The sequence below is a fragment of the Natrix helvetica genome, assembly GCF_964273705.1.
Source record: "Natrix helvetica genome assembly, chromosome: 5".
In the NCBI taxonomy this organism is placed as follows: domain Eukaryota; kingdom Metazoa; phylum Chordata; class Lepidosauria; order Squamata; family Natricidae; genus Natrix; species Natrix helvetica.
In genome coordinates, this window is record NC_138551.1 from 83841784 (window position 1) to 83859986 (window position 18203).

The window sequence follows — 18203 nt, forward strand, 5'->3', positions numbered from 1 at the left end:
TACCGGAACGGTACCTGGTGCTCTTGGCAGGCACCGGTACACCCGTACCAGGACATACCAATCATAACACACCACTGTCCTAGATCTTGGACAGAGTTAATGTTATTAACTAAGCCTAGGAGGAAGGATTATGAAGAAGACAACCTCCTGAAGAGCAGTTACTTGGAGGACAGAGAAGAATCATTCTTTTGCCTAACAGTCAAGAATAGAAAACAAATGAACTGTTTGCATTATCAAGGAGTCAATCTGTGTTGAGACTAAGGGAAAGCAAAGGAGTTTTTCACTTTCCACAAGGAATCTTGAAAGTTATAGAAATTAAATTCTATAACACCCTGTCGGGAAACAAGAATCTATTGGGGTATTCAGGATGTTATGAAGTAAATGTGTAAAAAGTTAACATTCTGCCTCAAATTGACCTTAGCTCCTAGATATTACATAGAGATGTCCACATTATTTTTCTGTTTTTTAACTTTCTAAACCAGTCTACACTTCTGGGATGTTTTATTTATCTCCCATTTAAGTATGAATCAGAACTAACTCTCTTTAGCTTTTAAAAGATTGGTCAAAGTAAGTCGGTTGTGACATGCTAAGAATATATGTGCATTAATACCATAAACCTTCATTAACATTATTCCAAGAAAATATCCTCTGATAGTCAATAAAATCTCAAATGAGTACAGGTGCTTAACAGTAGTTTTAAAAAATCTATATTGCTTTTGCTCAGGTTCCTGAAATATTTTATATTGGTTCATTAAAAATACAAAACATCTACCCAGAATTCAACATAGGATTGTGGGTATTTTGGGTCCCAGTGTCAATGAGATGGGGGTAACATTGCCGCTTAGATTTTAATGCTCTCCATGGGTTACAGAAGTTCTCCAATATCAGCACTTGGTAAAAGTATAAGAAAGGACTTGGAGGCAGCACCTAGACTCATCCTCATTTTTAGAAATCATAAGTACCCTCTGTCAGTCTTCCAGATCATGTATTACTTTGTTGTGTCATTTTACAGGACCAGGAATAATAGTACAGTTCAGCTTTCTTTGCAGACAGAAATTAAAAGCTCTAATTTGCATTCTGCCTGAAAGTGACATGTTAGGTTTGTCTTTGGGACGATGTTCCTACTCTTATTCCCAATCCTCAAAGTTATAAAATATATTTATTAAAATCTGTCTAATACACCTTTCATGCCCAAGTTTGGGGGATTGTTTAAAAGGAGTTGCTTCTTTTCCTTCTCCTTCTCCTGCTCCTCCTCCTGCTGCTGTTGCTGCTACTGCTCCTTCTTCTACTCCTTCTCCTGCTCCTGCTCTTGCTGCTCCTCCTTCTACTCCTTCTCCTGCTCCTTCTCCAGCTCCTGCTGCTCCTCCTCCTGCTCCTTCCTAGATCAAACTTTAAATTGTGACAATAAAGCCACTTTCTCAGCTTTGTCATTGGCCAAAAATAAGTCATTATGAGTACATGTTCCTTCAGGTAGTAGCTGACATACAAGAATGTGGGCCAGGCTTTGTGTCTCTCCACATTCACATAGAACAGAGCTGTCAAACTCCCAGCCCATGGGCTGGATGTGTCACATGCTGGCTACGCCCCTGCCCAGTTTATCAAAGCAAGGAAATTCCCGATACGTCATATGACACCGCTGTGATGACGTGAGTTTGACACTTCTGACATAGAATGTTGTCTGCTAAGAGCTTTCACCTGAGAACATTGGTTTTAAATTTAGGCACTCCAACTCTCATTCTATTCAGCAACCTCCAAGTAGTATAAGGGAGGTCAAATCCTTTAGCCATATCCTCCTTTAAAGTTATCCCTTGATCGATGGTCTCCTTCCTCTATCTTTTAATTCAATTTTGAGTCACTATCCAAAAAGCAGTAGCCATAAAAATGAAAGATATTTAATTCCCACTGGTATTAATTAGGAACTTGAATTAGATAATTTAATGGGTCCTAAGGCTACATAACCTTCTCCAGGTTGTTGTGTGTATTTTAAAAAAATCAATTAATTTTTAGTGAAATAAGACTTGCTCAGACTTAAGTATTCATCACTTCATTTCTCATTACATGATGATTCACAGGTGAGACTGTGAAAGCAACTCTTGAAAATCATTCAAGACAATGCTTATACTGCCCATGGAAATCAATTGGTAGAATCCAGTTAGTCTTACCCAGCAGACACTTATGGAAGACAATAGAACGAGATTTCACCCATTCAAATCTTAACCTGAGGAATAAGTAAAGTGTCTGAGTTGTTGCGAAACAACCAAGACATAAACAAATATTCTATAGATAGCAATCCTTGCTGATCACACTGTAAAACCCAATATAAAAATGCAAGGCTACAAAACAATGTACTAAAGTGTAAAAAAAATCCAAAATTGCAAATCAATGACATACTAGTGAAAACAATAGCTGTCTGCATTTAGTGTAAACCAGAGGTAACCTGATAATTGTAATAGACAAGCAATTTCATAGATAAAAATTTAATGTAAAACAGAACTTCTTAAGAAACAATCTTTTCACTGGGGCCATATAGCTTGCAACATTTTTCTTAAACAGAATGCCAATATCTGGTTCTATTTTTCAGATTGTGTGTGTGTGTGTGTGTGTGTACACACCAGTGGTGGGTTGCAGGCAGTATGCCACGGTACCGGCGTACTGGAGCCTGCCCGGAGCACTGGGTACTGTTCCGATATGGTGCTCCGGAGGGTCCACCTGTCCGACCTCGCTCATTACTTGTCTTTAAAATCTTTGGCACTTACGGGCATGTGCACAGCACGTACAGCGCCTGTGCGATGCTCCACAGAGCAGCTGAAGCATTGCAGAGGCTTGGGGAGGTGTCGCTAGACAGTAAGGTGCATACGCGCGCTGTGTGCATGTCAGTTTTGCAAGGTCTTAGTTAAAACAATGTAATCCAGGAAGTGGTGGGATTCTATTTTTTTTATTACCAGTTCTGTGGGTGTGGCTTGGTGAGTGTGGCTTGACTTGGTGGGGGTGGCTTAGTGGGGGTGGCAGGGGAAGGATACTATAAAATCTTCCTTCCCTCCCGATCAGTTGGGACTCAGGAGGCAGAGAATAGAAGGGGGTGGGGCCAATCCGAGGTGGTATTTACCAGTTCTCTGAACTACTCAAAATTTTTGCTACCAGTTCTCCAGAATTTGTCAGAACCTGCTGAATACCACTTCTGAATCCAGGGTGTCAAACTGGCAGCCTGTGGGCCAAATATGTCACAGGCAGGCAATGCCCACTTCATCTTTGCAAAGGGAAAAAAATGTCTTGAAATGTCACATGACAGCAACATTATGCCATGAGTTTGAACCCATCTCTCTCTCCCGCGCTCTCTCCTCCTCCCCCCTTCTTCTCTCATAGACACATCTTTGTTTCCTCCACTTTCTCTGCACTCATCTTGCCAGGAAAAGTGTGTTCTTCCTTTGCCTAGGAGAGATATTTCAAGGGCTTTTTCACTTGCCCCCCTCTCCCAGCATAGAGACTCTTATGAAGGAGTGGTCAGACTCAGCCCTCTTTCCTTGGGCAGATGTAGCCTATCACCCGGGGGTGAAAACAACTTACCTTCACTACCATTTCACAAATGTGAGCTCACACATCACCTCCGTGCATGCACAGGACCTTCCGCACATGTGTAGAGCATCAAAAATAGGACATGATGGCATCCAGGCTGGAGGGTGGAACTTGCTACCAAGCACACCTGCAAAGGTAAGTAGAACAGCAAGAGGATGAATCTGCTCTCCCGTGCAATTTAGATTAGCTAGAAAGCAGGAAATCCGACAATTCTAGCTAATATAAATCGTGCATCACAGCTGATCGTCGGAAATAATGGTTCACTCGAACTGGTAGCATTTTTTTATTACCAGTTCAGGTGAACCAGTCGGAAATGGTAGCATTTCACTCCCTGCTTTCACCCCTGGCCAAGTATCAGCCCCTTTTCCTGCCTGGAAGCATGATACAATCTCACAAGCAGCATCTTTCATGGACAGCAATAGTAGACAGGAGTTACTGGAGAACAACATTGTTTGGCATAACAGATCTTGGGTTGCCGACTTCATGGGCTTTCCAACTGGGTTCCAGTATTGTAAGGAGCCCACTGGATTGGGAAGATGCTGACACTAGGCCACTGATCTTCCTCACGCACTTCCCAAAACCAAGCCGACACAACTACATGCCTTAGAGGTCTTGCTGCCTATCATCTTCAGCACTGAGGACTACAAAAGATTCATTGGAGTGCCACATGTGGGCTCTAGATTTGGGACCTTTACTGTAGACATTATGGAAGAATATTTCACTAGTTGTCAGGGTTCCAAGTAATAAATCCATAGCAAGCAAGACTCCAAGGCAGGTAGATTCCTCAAAGGATACTTGTATTGGAAATATCATATTGGTGAAAACCGACTCTGAAAACTCCCACAGTCTTCAACTAATTAAAAGAAAAATATTTTCTACTTTCTCAAAACTATCAGTCACATGGCCCAATCACTGTGTGGTTTGGCAACCAGGTAGCACCACTTTACCTTCCTCCGACCAGGTGTGAGAATGTCCTTGGATCCCAAGAGAAAGTATTTTGTTTTGGCTACAAAATCCCCTCTATCTCAAGTCTCCCTTCCCTATCCCTCAGATACAGGTGGCAACACTGAAGCGATCAAAATGGCTTCGGTCAAGCCAGCTTCAGGGTTGACACTAGTCTTGTGACAGAAAGAAACCTTGATTTGTGAAAACAAAGCAGCTGACCTCATGAACATCCCCTGACAACCAATTCTGATTTAAAAAATGGCCCATGTTTTAGAAAGATCTCTGAACTGCAAAGTGGAAAGCCTTCTATAGCTATCAAAAGTACCTTCCTACATCTGTTTCTTCTGCTAACTTATCTCACCATGAGAGCAATCAGTACTGAGCAGACATCATCTCGCCTGATGTAACTTTTCAGAGAACATAAGAGAAAAACTAGAACCTCTGCTGAATATTATCTATTGATTAACTTTCCTTTAAAAATATTCAGAAAAAAGCATGGCTTTGTTTCTTTTTCTTTTTTAAAGTTACATCCTATAAATTAAATAGCAAAATAAGCCCGGGAAATAATGAGCATGTTATCTGAATAAAATACAGCTCTACTTATTGGTCCTGTTTAAAAAAATTAGATCTGTGCGCGTAATAAAAGTGGTTCTCTTCTGAGTTACGGAATCCAGTATCTTCTAAATCCTCTAAATACACTCTGGAAGATAATAGGTTTCCTATTTCCCATTGAGAAAGCTCTATATCACCTCTCTATATTTTACCCTTTAGAATTATATAATTGCTATTATACTTGCATTATATGAATACAATATCATTTTCATCAGATAATGAATTGAACAAGATATATATTGATCTGCACACACAACTTTAATAAAAGACTAACAATTTACACAATGCAATTTCTCTACTGATTGTATTGCTGCGGCTTATTATTGGCTAGGGGCTGAGATTTATGCCAGCTAGTAGAACTAGCATGAAATGCTTTCATTTTATAGGCATTTATCTCCACCCTTAATTGAGATAAGAGGATAAGCATCCCTTACCAAATGAGATTCCAAAAAAAAGTATTTAAGACGACTTTCCCTGATCCATTATGGAATTATCTAAGGTTGGCATTATTAATAAAACAATACAATACAAAGGTATCTTAAGCTCCTATCCACTGGATTATAATAAATCCTATGCTTTGGGTTGATATTTGTATTCAGCTGTGTTCCACTGGTGCTAGAGATTTTACCTTACATCCCTGCTGCTTTAGAGGGACAGAAGAGTTTTAACAAAGATGGTTAAAAGTATTAGGAGTATTTAATCTATCAATCTATTCATACACTACTAAAACTCATATCATGACTTTTACCTAAGCAAACTGGCACGTCACAGGACAACTATTTTTTGTTCCAAGGTACCTCAAACTTACAGAATGTGCCTAAAATCTAGGACCCATAACTCCCGGGGGGATAAAATTTGGGAAATATGTGCCTACCTAAATGCTACTGGCTGCTGCTGGGCGGCTGCTGTGATCATGTGACTCTAATTTTCAACATTCCATTACAGTTTCCCAGCCAGTCTCACAATCCCTTGCTCTCTGTCCCCCCTCCCCTGCTCCCCCAGCAGCAACAATGGGCTCATCATGAGGTTGTTGAAGAAGCCATTTTTATTTGAATAAAGAAAGGCTTAAATATTTGTTATTGCTTTATGTGCCTCTTCAAATATACATGTGTATCTATATTGCATGTTTGTTCAGGCTGTCAAGGTACAAAGTGCTCCATCTTTCTATACAGGTAGTTCTCAACTTGCAACAGTTCATTTAGTGACTGTTCAAAGTTACGGCATTGAAAAAAGTGACTTACGACCATTTTTCACACTTACAATCTTTGTAGCATCCCCATGATCATGTGATCAAAATTCAGATGCTTGGCAACTGGTTCCTACTTATGACCATTGCAGTGTTCCAGGGTCAGGTGATCTCTTTTGCAACCTTTTGACAAGCAAAATCAATGGGGAAGCCAGATTCACTTAACAACCGTGTTACTAACTTGTCAATTGCAGTGATTCACTTAACAACTGTGGCAAGAAATAGCAATAGCACTTAGAATTATATATCACATCACAGTGTTTTTACAGCCCTCTCTAAGCAGTTTACAAAGTCAGCATATCGCCCCCATATGGGTCCTTATTTGACCAATCTCAGAATGATGGAAGGCTCAGTCAACCTTGAGCCTGGTGAGATTCAAACTGCCAAAATGCTGGCAGCCGGTGATCAGCAGAAGTAGCCTGTAGTACTGCACTCTAACCACTGCACCACCATGGCTCTTCTAAATACAATACTAAATACAGTACTAAATACAATATACCTTTCATTTGGTATGACCAGCTTTTGGTTCTACCCACATTTTGGCTTGTAGAAGCTAACATGCCATTCAAGAACCAGTGGCTCTAAAGGAGCCGTCTTCTCTGCAGTAGGAAAGAAATGTAGAGCACCTGATCTTACTTCTCACATAATTAGGTGGGTTAATATCTCTCTCTCTCTCTCTCTCTCTCTCTCTCTCTCTCTCTCTCTCTCTCTCTCTCTCTCTCTCTCTCTCTCTCTCTCTCTCTCTCTCTCTCTCTCATATCAGAGTCATCTTACATTGTTTGTTGCAGTTTCCCCATTTTTTCTTAGTTTTAATTAACAGCCAGATAAATCCTAGAAATGGGAGGAAATGCTTTTGGTCATTTATAAGTAAAATAAATTAGAACTGGTACATTTCTAGTATCAACAATTCTACAATGATAATTGCACCCCTAATCTCCTTTTGTGCTGCTACTGCTAGATATTACAAAGGTGGTAGGACTTACATACTTTGTACTAAAGGTATTGTTATTTAAAGTAGCTGGATTCCAAAGAATCATTAATCATTTTCTCTCATTAAAAATTCTTTCTTTAACCTAACACAACCACAGCCATTCATCACGACATTCCTGTGTGATTTCCGAGTCCTGTGAGTAACATAGAAGAGGTAAAACTTGTGAAAGTCATCCATGTGTGTTGATCTATACCAGTGTTCATCTATAGAAGAAGAATGCCAATAGAACCAGTTTGGGGGCGTGGCAGGCTGAGTTACTACCTACTTGGCCGAACTGATAGGAACCCACGTCTGCTCTAGTTATCATCCAATCTTCACTCAACGGTGTGTTCATAAATTAGTGTATTAATTATTTTTACCTCTTTAACTTATTGGGATTCATTTCTTAACATGTCAGGTCGTTTTCCTAACTGAGACCAGTAAATGAAGGAGTATAGTTGCCCCGGTCTTTCCCATTTGATCTTAACAAAGGATATTATCTCTTTGTGTAGTCTGTTATTTTCTTTTTAAGAACTCTATCTAGCCAGAAATTGAGCTCACCCAAGTCCATTATGCTGCCAGTACTCAGCTGCCAAATACCTTCATTGTTATGATTTAGAAGAAGCATCTGGAACTTGGCAGGATATCTGCATAGCTTCAACTGGCACTAGGATTTCTGCCCATGGTGGCAAGCACTGCTTTATTCTTCTGTCTGCTACTCTCTTCTACAATTTGGAGAGCTAGAGTAGCTTTTCTGAAGCAAGCAGCTCCCACTTAGCTCTCTTTTCTTTTGCCCCCAGCCTTCTCTAAGGCTGAGATCTCCCAAATCACCAGCTGCTACTAATTCTACCTCCAGTTCATCAGATCACAGTTGCTGCTTCCTTCCCGGCCATCCTTGTAGGAAGCAAAGAGGTTGTTGTTGTTGCTGCTGCTGCTGCTGCTGCTGCTGTTGAGAATTTTGCTGATTTTATCTGTGGTGCCTTTGATGTAAGGGAGGAGGGCGATGCTGTTGTCCTGTTCTGTGTCTCGGTTTTTGGAGTCTCCCTTTGGATTAGGTTGGTAATTGTTTTTCTTTGGAATCCGTTGGAGATTAATATGTTTGGGAGAGTGTGTAATTCAGTTTTCAAGTGGTCTTTGTCGGCTAGGCGTTTGGTTCTGGAGATGAGGGTCTTGGCTACAGAGTTGATCTGTGCAGGGTGGTGATGGGATTGTGCGTTTAAGTAGCAGTTGGTGTGGGGGTTTTTCCAGTAGATGGTGTGTCCTAGGGAGCCATTGAGTTTTTTTGTAGATTAGGACATCCAGAAAGGGAAGTTGGTGAATGAATAAACATAAAGTTGGTGAATGAATAAACATGAATAAATGTGATGGTACCTCCCACCTACCAGACATCTGGAAACCAGCCCTAATCAACAAGTGACCCCCACACACCACCCAGGCCATTACAACACGAAACAACAATGGACACACAGCCAGCACCAATCTACCAATCATGATACAACCACACAACCAATCATTCCACTTACTGAAACAACGCCAGCACTCCACCAACATTTATAGAAAGATGGCAGCTCTGACCATGCTTTAAACCCAAAACCCAGCCTGAAGACGGCAAGTGAGAAACATTGCCAAGACAATCTCAATCTTACATGGGAAAAGACCTGAATACAACAAGACCAGCAAATCAGGGAACTTAGTGGAACAGAGATACTGATTAGTATTTGACTAAATATCCATTGAAGGCTCTTCATCTGAATTAGGATGCTGTCCTTAATAATGCTATACATTTCAGTATTTTCATTTAATAAGCAACATAGGTTGCTAGTGCATAGCTTCAGAACAGAGATATGGATTTTAGAATACTCTGAGGCACATACAAGTTATACCTTTAAGCTGTTCCTAACTTATGTTCATCCCAGCTTGAAATATAAGGATTTCTATTTGGAGCTGAGATAAAATCCTTCTACCTTCAGCATCTGGAAAAATTATGAACTGCGGTGTAGCTGTAATTATTAAAAACAAAATACTGGGAAAAGTAGGTAGATCAGAGAAAGAAAAATAGTTATATTTTAAAAGTTCCTGCTTACTTTTAAACCAGCAATCTTCTGTTTGCAAGGTAAGCATTATAAGCCAGGGGTGTCAAACTCAAGGCCCAGGGGCTGGATCTGGCCTATGGGGCCACTCTGGAAACAGCAAAGGACCACCCCATGGTGCCTCTACCAGGGTGACCCTCCTGAGCTCCATTTTCACTGGCAGAGGATTGCAGGAGGCCATCGCAGCCGAAAACGGAGCTCAGGAGCCCATTTTCACTGGCAGAGTACTCAGGCCACCACAGGAACCCCCAACATGAGTGATGTTGAGCTGGCCCTGCCCATCCTGGCCACACCCACCCCAGCCCCTTGAAGTCAAACACAACCCTGATGCGGCCCTCAATGAAATTGAGTTTGATACCCCTGTTATAAACTCATTACTATTAGATTAATGGGCTGTCATATCAAAAACAAATCCAAATAGATTATCTAGTTAAAGGAGGTATTTTTTCACTGGGATTTAGGGGATATATCAAATCAAATCAAACCTTTATTGTTAATACACAACATGTGTACAATGAAATTGAATGAGCCTCCCTTGGTGCACACACAAACCGAAAACACAGAATATATCTCAGTAATTCAATAAATAAAAGAAAAAGAAATCCCTAAACCCAAATAAGTAATAATAAGCACACATTCCCATATACATACATGTATATAACATTATATTGCAGCAGTATAAACATATTGCACATTGCGCTGGCCCTGCAAGTCTATCATATTAAACCTGATTGTGGTATGTTGCATTCAGGAGACTGACAGCTCATGGATAAAAGTGGTTCTTCAACCTGTTCATACAACTGGCTATGCTTCTATATCTCCCGCCCGATGGTAGGAGGCTAAAGAAGTGCTGTGAATCATCCCTGAGGATTTTCCTCACTCTGCTAAGGCAGCGGGTCCTGGCAATTTCATCCAATAGGATCAGGGAGCAGCCCATGGTTTTTTGTGCTGTGTACATCACCCTCTATAATGCCTTTCTGTCCATAGCTGTCAAGCCAGCATACCATACCATAACACAATATGTGAGGACGCTTTCTATCATAGTCCGGTAAAAGGAAGTCATCAGTCGTTGTTCCACCTGATTTTTCCACAAGACCCTAAAGAAGTAGAGTCTCTGTTGAGCCTTCCTGATCACCTGAGATGTGTTATTTTTCCAGGTGACATCTTCTTGAATTTGAAAGAGGAGACCCTCTCCACCCAGCCCCCTTGATGTTGAGTGGGACAAGTTCTTCTCTCTCCTTCTGGAAGTCCAGCACAATCTCCTTTGTCTTGCTGGTGTTTAGATGCAAGTTGTTTTCTGAGCATTTCTCTGTATGCTGATTCATCTCCTCCTGTAATAAGACCGAGTACAGTGGTATCATATACAAATCTGATCTATCCTAGAATGTCATGCATATAAATATTAATCCATTCTATTAAACTTTCTAAAAATATTTTAAGAAATTGTTTATTTTGTTATGTTTCCTTAAACTTTTTTATACTTTTTCTAACAAATCCATTTTTTGCAACATTCCTGTACTTGTATGCTAGTCTCATTGTTCTGCATCTTATTATTGGCAAGTTTCTCCAATATATATTTTTTCTTAAGCAACTCTACAAAATTTAATTCTTCCTTTTTATGCAATTGTATTCAGAATTGTTCAAGCAAATATTTTAAAGGGTAATTTTTGGATTCTATGTCTTTAATGCTATGACAGAATCCAGTTTGGCAGATCTTGTGGTTTAGCCTAAAAACAAACCCATATTTTTTTAGATCAGTGTTAGGACTGAAATATTAGCACTCAAATGATGAAAGAATGCATATGTCTTCATAAATGTGATTGTATTTACAATGGCAATCATGTCTAAGATAACATAGGATGTTTGTGTTATTTTCTAGTTGGGTTTTTTTAGTTCATTTCTGTAATTCCAATTTTAAGCTTGTTATATTTAATAACAAAGGTATATTCATGAAATGGGGAATGGAATTATTTTAGCTGGAAAATTGGGAGGTGTCACTCCTTTTCACAGTATATTTCGATTGTATTTTTTAATAAAATCAAACTATTGGTAAAGGGTTTTCATATTATGCCTCATTTTATTAGAATTTAAAACATACAGATTAAATGAAAGCTTTCTTCAAAAATTCTGAAACTTACCTGCTCAGCTAAATAAATTTTCTGACACTGCACTTGGGATAATTTTAATAGAGTCTTTGATCCCTGGGTGAACAGATATAACAGTCAAATAAATCCAAGATTTTCAACACCTTCAAAGGTATAAAATGTTCATAGCAGAGTATGGTTTTAGGGACATCTGGTGGTTATTCAGTCCTGAGGAGAAAAATCAGCAGTGTCTCTATTCAGCATCAATTTTTGCTTTTGGCATAAATGTCTACTAAAAATAAAAGATGATTGTGTGTCGTGTTATCTATATAACTGGGCCAATTTACCAGAAGTAGTGACCTTGTTTTATGAACATTTTACAGGTGAAGGAAAGCAGCCTAAAAAAATAAAAGAATTTAATTATGTTTCAAGGGAACATACAACAGCAAAGAGGGGAAAATATCCAAGAGGAAATAAACTTTCCATCATCTTGATTATAAGAGGAAAATAGTATAATTTCAATGCAGCATTGCAGAGTTCAAAACAGTTTATATATATTTGTTATCTGAATAAGTTCTGAATAGCAGTCCTGATTTATTTTGCCTATTCTAAAAACAGACTATATAGACCTACCAGGCTAAGAAAACAGAGGTTTCCCAAGGTACCAAACAATTGATTTAATGTGTAAGTCAAGATTTGATCTGGGATATTCTGATCATGGTAGGTTTTCTTTCTTAGTAGCTGCTTGCACTCTTCTTTTCTTTGTTACTTTAAATTGCTTGTAATTTTATCCTTTGGCATTTTAATGTAGACAATTCTCTGTATATTAATTCAAGCACTGTGGCTTTCTTCTGATGAATCAATTATTAAGTAGGATTCTTAAACCATATGCAATTTACTCATTTTTATTGGCCTATAAAAATATTTCTATACCAGTGGTTTTATTTGTTGTATTTAATCTGTTGTACAAGGGGTTTCTTTTTTCTTTAGCAGAAGAAATATTGCATTTATGCCATTGTTTAAATGTTATTGTGTGTGAATGTTGGAGGGCAGGCAATGTTTGTTTTAACTCTCAGTTGTTGTTTTCCTTTATGGACATTGAACTACATCAATTATTAGGAAGTAAGATTTGTAAATTCAATGGGGCTTCCGAATTTCCTCTATATTGGGTTTCCCTCAGTCCAGCAAGCATTAATGCATCTATTCACATATTCTAATATACAAATCCAAAGAGAAATAATCCAATATATGTATATTTCTAGCCACCTATTATAACTGATTCAGCAGGATTCATCAACTTCTCTTTATATACATATAACTCATGAGACATATATACAACACAAGAGTGGTTCTTCCAATGTGATAGAGAGGAGAGATTGGTTTCAGTTCACAGCTTAGCACAGACTCAGAGCTACATAGCTATGCCACGCCCAGGCTACAAAGTGTTTCAGCTCCCATTGGCTGACCTTGTTGCTATGCCCTACTCCAGTTCATGAATACACTCTGACATATTTTTAGTCACCTATTCCCCTGATCACAAAGATCAAACCTAATATCATCCTTTTAAAAAGTCACCATTTTCCAAGCTTATTTAAAGCATCCAATAAAAGATATCTAAGTGTATTAGATATGGGCTGTCAACGGAGGACCATAGGATGACAACAAAAAGGAACCCTTTTGGAATCACCCAGTAGTCAGGTGACGTTTTGCAGCTCAGATGTAGTCAACCTACTGGTATTTACAGTTTTCCTAATCTCTTTTTCTGTAATGAGACTCTTAATGATTAGGTTGGTGGCTCTATTCTTAATTTCTCCATAACAACTCTGTGCACAGCTTAGAGTATTCAGATCACAAAACAGATCCTTCAGATCTCTGCTTATGTTTGAAGTGTTCCTGCTAGATTCACAAAAAAATGCTGTCAGTCATGCAGAAGAGCTGTAAGAACTGTCTTCCATCTGGGGCATCCGCAGCTTTGATCAAATTATCTTATCAAAGTGAATTCCCAAACTGAAGTGGATACCAGCACCAAAGCAACAAAGGGAATCAGGTGACTTTGAAATACATTTTGTAGATTTGACAACTTTCATTTTTGTTGTTGCTTTCACAATATCCCAAAGGTGCTTTTTTCAGGAGGCAACTGGACTTTCTTTTTTTTTTTCCCCTTTGAACACATTTCACTTCTCAACCAAGAAGCTTCTTCTGCTCTGACGGGACAGTAGGGAATGGAATCAGAGGTGGTATTCAGCCAGCTCTGACAGGTTCTGGAGAACTGGTAGCAGAAATTTTGAGAGTGGGGAGGGAATGGGGATTTTGTAGTATCCTTCCCCTGCCACGCCCACAAAGCCACGCCCACAGAACTGGTAGTAAAAAAAAAAGAATCCCACCACTGAATGGAATCCAGTTGCCTTGTGAAAACAGCACCTTTGGGACAACCATTACCTGGATCACTATCTCTGCAGACTTTCACAATATCAAACATTGTTGCAACTTTACTTCCATATGTCAGGAATTAAGAAGGGGCTTCAGTGGTGTGACGGGCTCTCCAAAATAGATATGAGTAGCTGGCCAATGAGTGTTATCACCTCATAAATCTCTTGTGCCTTTCAGAGCTCTTTTAGAATAGAAGACTCACATTGCTGTAGACTTCATTAACTTCATCTCTTATCTTCTTCAATGTGGCCAGCCAGAAATTTTGTTCCTGTGCTTTCTTTTGCTAATGTTCTGGTCCAGCCTTAGCTGTCAGCCCTCAGGCTGCCATCCAGGGGGACCCTATCCATCACCATGTCCACCATGCAATGCTGCCATTTTGATGTTGCCTCTCTGATGCCGATTGAGCCTGTAGCTGCATGTGGCTCTTCTACTCGGGTGCAACTGCCTACTCTGATGTAACTCTTCTACTCGGGTGCAACTGCCTACTATGATGTAACTCTTTGCTCAGACTCGGCTAACCAGGAAGGAGGCTATGAGACACTGAATGGGGGTGTGGCTGGAGGTGTGGGTCATGGTGATTGGTGATGGTGGGTGGGTGCCGTCTGGGTGGAGTTGTGGGTGGAGCTGGGTGGGGTAATGGTATATGTATGGGTGATGGTGGTAACTTGGCTAGAACTGACTTGGATTTGATTATCTTTGTATCATTGTCATTTAGTGCTGATTATCACGTAGTTTGTTAGATAGAGATAAAAGTTTTTCACCAAACAAACTGAATCTCTGTTTGTATGCAACATGAACACCAGAACGTGACATTAGCAGAACCAAGAAACAGACTCCTTGTCCTAGAAAAAAAAAACCCTCTTTATTTAACTATTGTGAACTCATGGCATTCACACACAGAAAAGTCCACACAATAACCCTTTGAAGGGTTAATTGCAATAACAGACCTTATCAGTTCCTGGATAATTGCCAGGCCTCCAGTCTCAAAGCTGTAAATTAATTCCTGGAAAGAAGCCTTTGAGGCACAACCACATTAAGCAAATCTTCCGAAAGAAATCCAAACTGTTGTCTCCTGCAACTACCACTCCTCTTTTGCTTCTATTTATTTCCCAGCTAGGGAGGGGCCATTGAGCATCCATGTGCGCCTTTCTTCCAAAGTCGCCCCTGTTCCTCAGTTGTTCTCCTCTCCTGACAGCTCTGTGCATATGCAAATCTGGAACAGGCCCCAGCTGTTCTTCTTCCCCACTTATCTCTGACTCCCAAGGCAGCTGGGAAACGTTGGATGGCCTTGGCTCTATCTCTGCTTCCAATGCACAACATCCATCAGAGCTTTCCCCAGACTCCAGGACTGGCCCATGTTCCTCTCCAACCTCCTCCTCATCCAAGTCTGCCGCCAGCTGGCAGGCCATAACAGTTAATGCATTCCCATCCCTCCCCTGCAAACACAAAAGGGTTTTCACACTTTGCTTTTGGCACCCTGAATATGGGTTCAAGGGTAAGCAGACTGGGACCCATTCTTGGGTCCAAACTTAGATTCGGCCTAATGGAGGCACATTTAAATCTCTCAGAAATAGGTTTATGTCTGTCAGGTTAACATTTACACCTCTAAACATATCTTGCTGTAGAATAGTTTGTAACAAGAAGAGAACAGTTTATAGTGAGAGTACAAAGCTCATTTGTTCTGTCCCTGTATTACGTCAAGTCTGCCATCGCAGGAAAGCAGTTGAAAAGAGCTTAGAATTTTGATGCTTTATGGAATGCATGCTTAAGTTGCAGTTGGAACCTTTCTGCCAGCTTCTCTGTTTGATCATTAATAAATGTTTTGGGTGTTGCTAAGCTGTCCTGTCTCTATTCCCAGCCTCTCTGCCTTAAACGAAGAATGGGAGGAATATTTTAAAGTTACGTTGCAGTAAAAACCTTGCAAATCACAACCACAAATCACATCATGCCCTCTTTGAATTCTAGATTTCCAGTTTGAATCAAATCGGGATAGGTTCATGGGGCCTACTGGTGCTAATTATCATGTTTCCAATTTTGCTTGGAGACTGGTTACAAAATTCTGCTACCAACTGCTACCTGCTCTTTATCCTGCTGTTTTCTCATAGGAAGCCATTTCTTTGTCACAACAACATAGGGATGCAATGCTCTTAAGAATGGATTCTGCTTTATAGAACAGAAGCAAATCATTGCCTTTAAAGTTCAAACAATATTTTGATGATCCAGAGTGCATATAAATGATATCGTTGCCCCTGAAGCAAGTTTGCAGGTGAGATACCTCAATTAAAAGCTGCTTTGTTTTTTAAAGTGCAGACATGTTGTTTGTCTCTTTCCAGTATTCAGAAGTATTTTAACAAATTTATATTTAGCTACCGTAGGTTTTCAGGAAATGGTAGATGTTTTTATTCCTTAATTCCAACTGTGTTGAATTGGATTCACTCCCATTGAAAAAGAATAAAAAGGCATTTTTTTACATCTTTCGGGCATACTGCAATCAGCTTTTCTAGAAGCAGTCAGGTTTACCTGTTGCTTATAAATCTTTCGGTGAATTATCATTGCTTTCCTACTTACAGATTCTGGTCTGAATAAATCCATTATTAATCATAATATTCTGTAAGCAATCTGCTGAGAGTCTGTTTACAGGGTTAGACGGTGTGTAATAAAAACACATTCCCACATGCTTTTCTGCATCAAGACATCTAAAAGTCATTTGTAATGGCTTTGGAATGGTTTCAATATCAGTGTTCATATTCCGAGAGGCGTATGATTTAAATCTGCCTATTTGTATGCAATGACTAGAGTTACAGACAAATGTGCTTTTCTTAGGGACCAGAAATCACCTGATTTTGCACATCTCATGAAACAAGTTTGCATCTGCAGTTAGAACTTGTGTAGATGTATACAACAATCTGAGTCACTTAACTTTCTGCCTGACTTCCTTGAGCTGTAAGCGGTAGAAGGATAGGATGGATTCATGGGAAACAAAGATTAGTTCAGTTACCAAGACCCTTAGAGTATATAGTCGTGATGGTGAACCCATCGCATACATGATGGAAGTGGCACGCAGAGCCATTTATCCGGGCACACCAGCCGTTGCCTGTTGCTCTTCCAGGTTCCAACACATACATGTGTGCTGGCCAGCTGCTCTTTGCGCACACATGCACATCAGAAACCAGAAGACCAGGTGATTGGTGCACATGTGGACACCGGAAATTAGAAGCTCAGCTTCCCAGTGTGCATTTGTGTGCCGGGGAGCTGTTCTTCTGGTTTCTAGTACTCTCCCATGTGTGTGCTCCTGTTTCAGGACTCAGTGCCGAAAAGATTCACCAACACTGGTATATAGTCTCTCCTTTGCCTGTGTGTCCTGAGTACAACTGGCAAAACAGCTCAGTAACATCTGTAATTGAAGAAGCTGAGAACACAACCTTAATCACAGCAGTTGAACCATAGATAATGGCCATTCCTTCAAGAGAGGGTTGGTCTCCACAACAACAAAGATAGGACTATTAGGGCAATTCCTTCTCATACAGGGAATACATACATCTGTCGCTGATAGAATGTGCAGAACAGAAATGTGTGTTGCATCAGGACTATTATTGTCACTAGGGTGGTACTTGTTATTGGTCCCTAGCATTGTAAATATGAGTTTTGTGTTCAGGGTGATAAGTGGAAGCAGTGACGTGCAGTGAGGTGTATGGCTGGTGAGGCTGGTGACGGCATCAGGAAGGTGGGGAATGGGATCACGTGTACAGGAGGCTGAGGCTGCCTCAGACTCCTGCACACATGGTCCCATTCCCCGCCTTCCTGAGTCAACATGAAGGGGACCGTGGAGCGCGAGCTAGAGGAGCACGCTCCGCGGTCCCCTTCATGTTGACTCAGGAAGGCAGGGAATCGGACCACGTGTGCAGGAGTCTGAGGCAGCCTCAGCCTCCTGTACACGTGATCCCATTCCCCGCCTTCCTGATGCCGTCACCAGCCTCACCAGCCATACACCTCACTGCACGTCACTGCTTCCACTTATCACCCTGAACACTGCTTCCACTTATCACCCTGATCTACGGATCCGGAGAGATTTGGGGTTGGGGGTGGAGAATGCTAGATGGGACACAATCAAACTTGATTCAAAGGCTTTCGCTCCTGAGATCGGTGCGCTGCCAGGCGGCAGAGATCATAGTAATAGCATTTTGGATGGCAGCGCAGCGCACCGATCTCAGGAGCGAAAGCCTTTGAATCAAGTTTGATTGTGTCCCATCTAG

At 40.5% G+C, this 18203-nt stretch overlaps 1 long non-coding RNA gene across 1 annotated transcript; it reads right to left on the reverse strand.

Moving 5' to 3' along the window:
• Positions 1-1267: 1267 nt before the first annotated feature.
• On the reverse strand, positions 1268-14350 carry LOC309393552. The gene is made up of 4 exons (XR_014175608.1): positions 14153-14350; positions 11575-11748; positions 3565-3700; positions 1268-1389 (listed from the first exon to the last, which is right to left on the reverse strand). It is a non-coding gene; the product is annotated as an uncharacterized lncRNA (long non-coding RNA).
• Positions 14351-18203: the final 3853 nt, after the last annotated feature.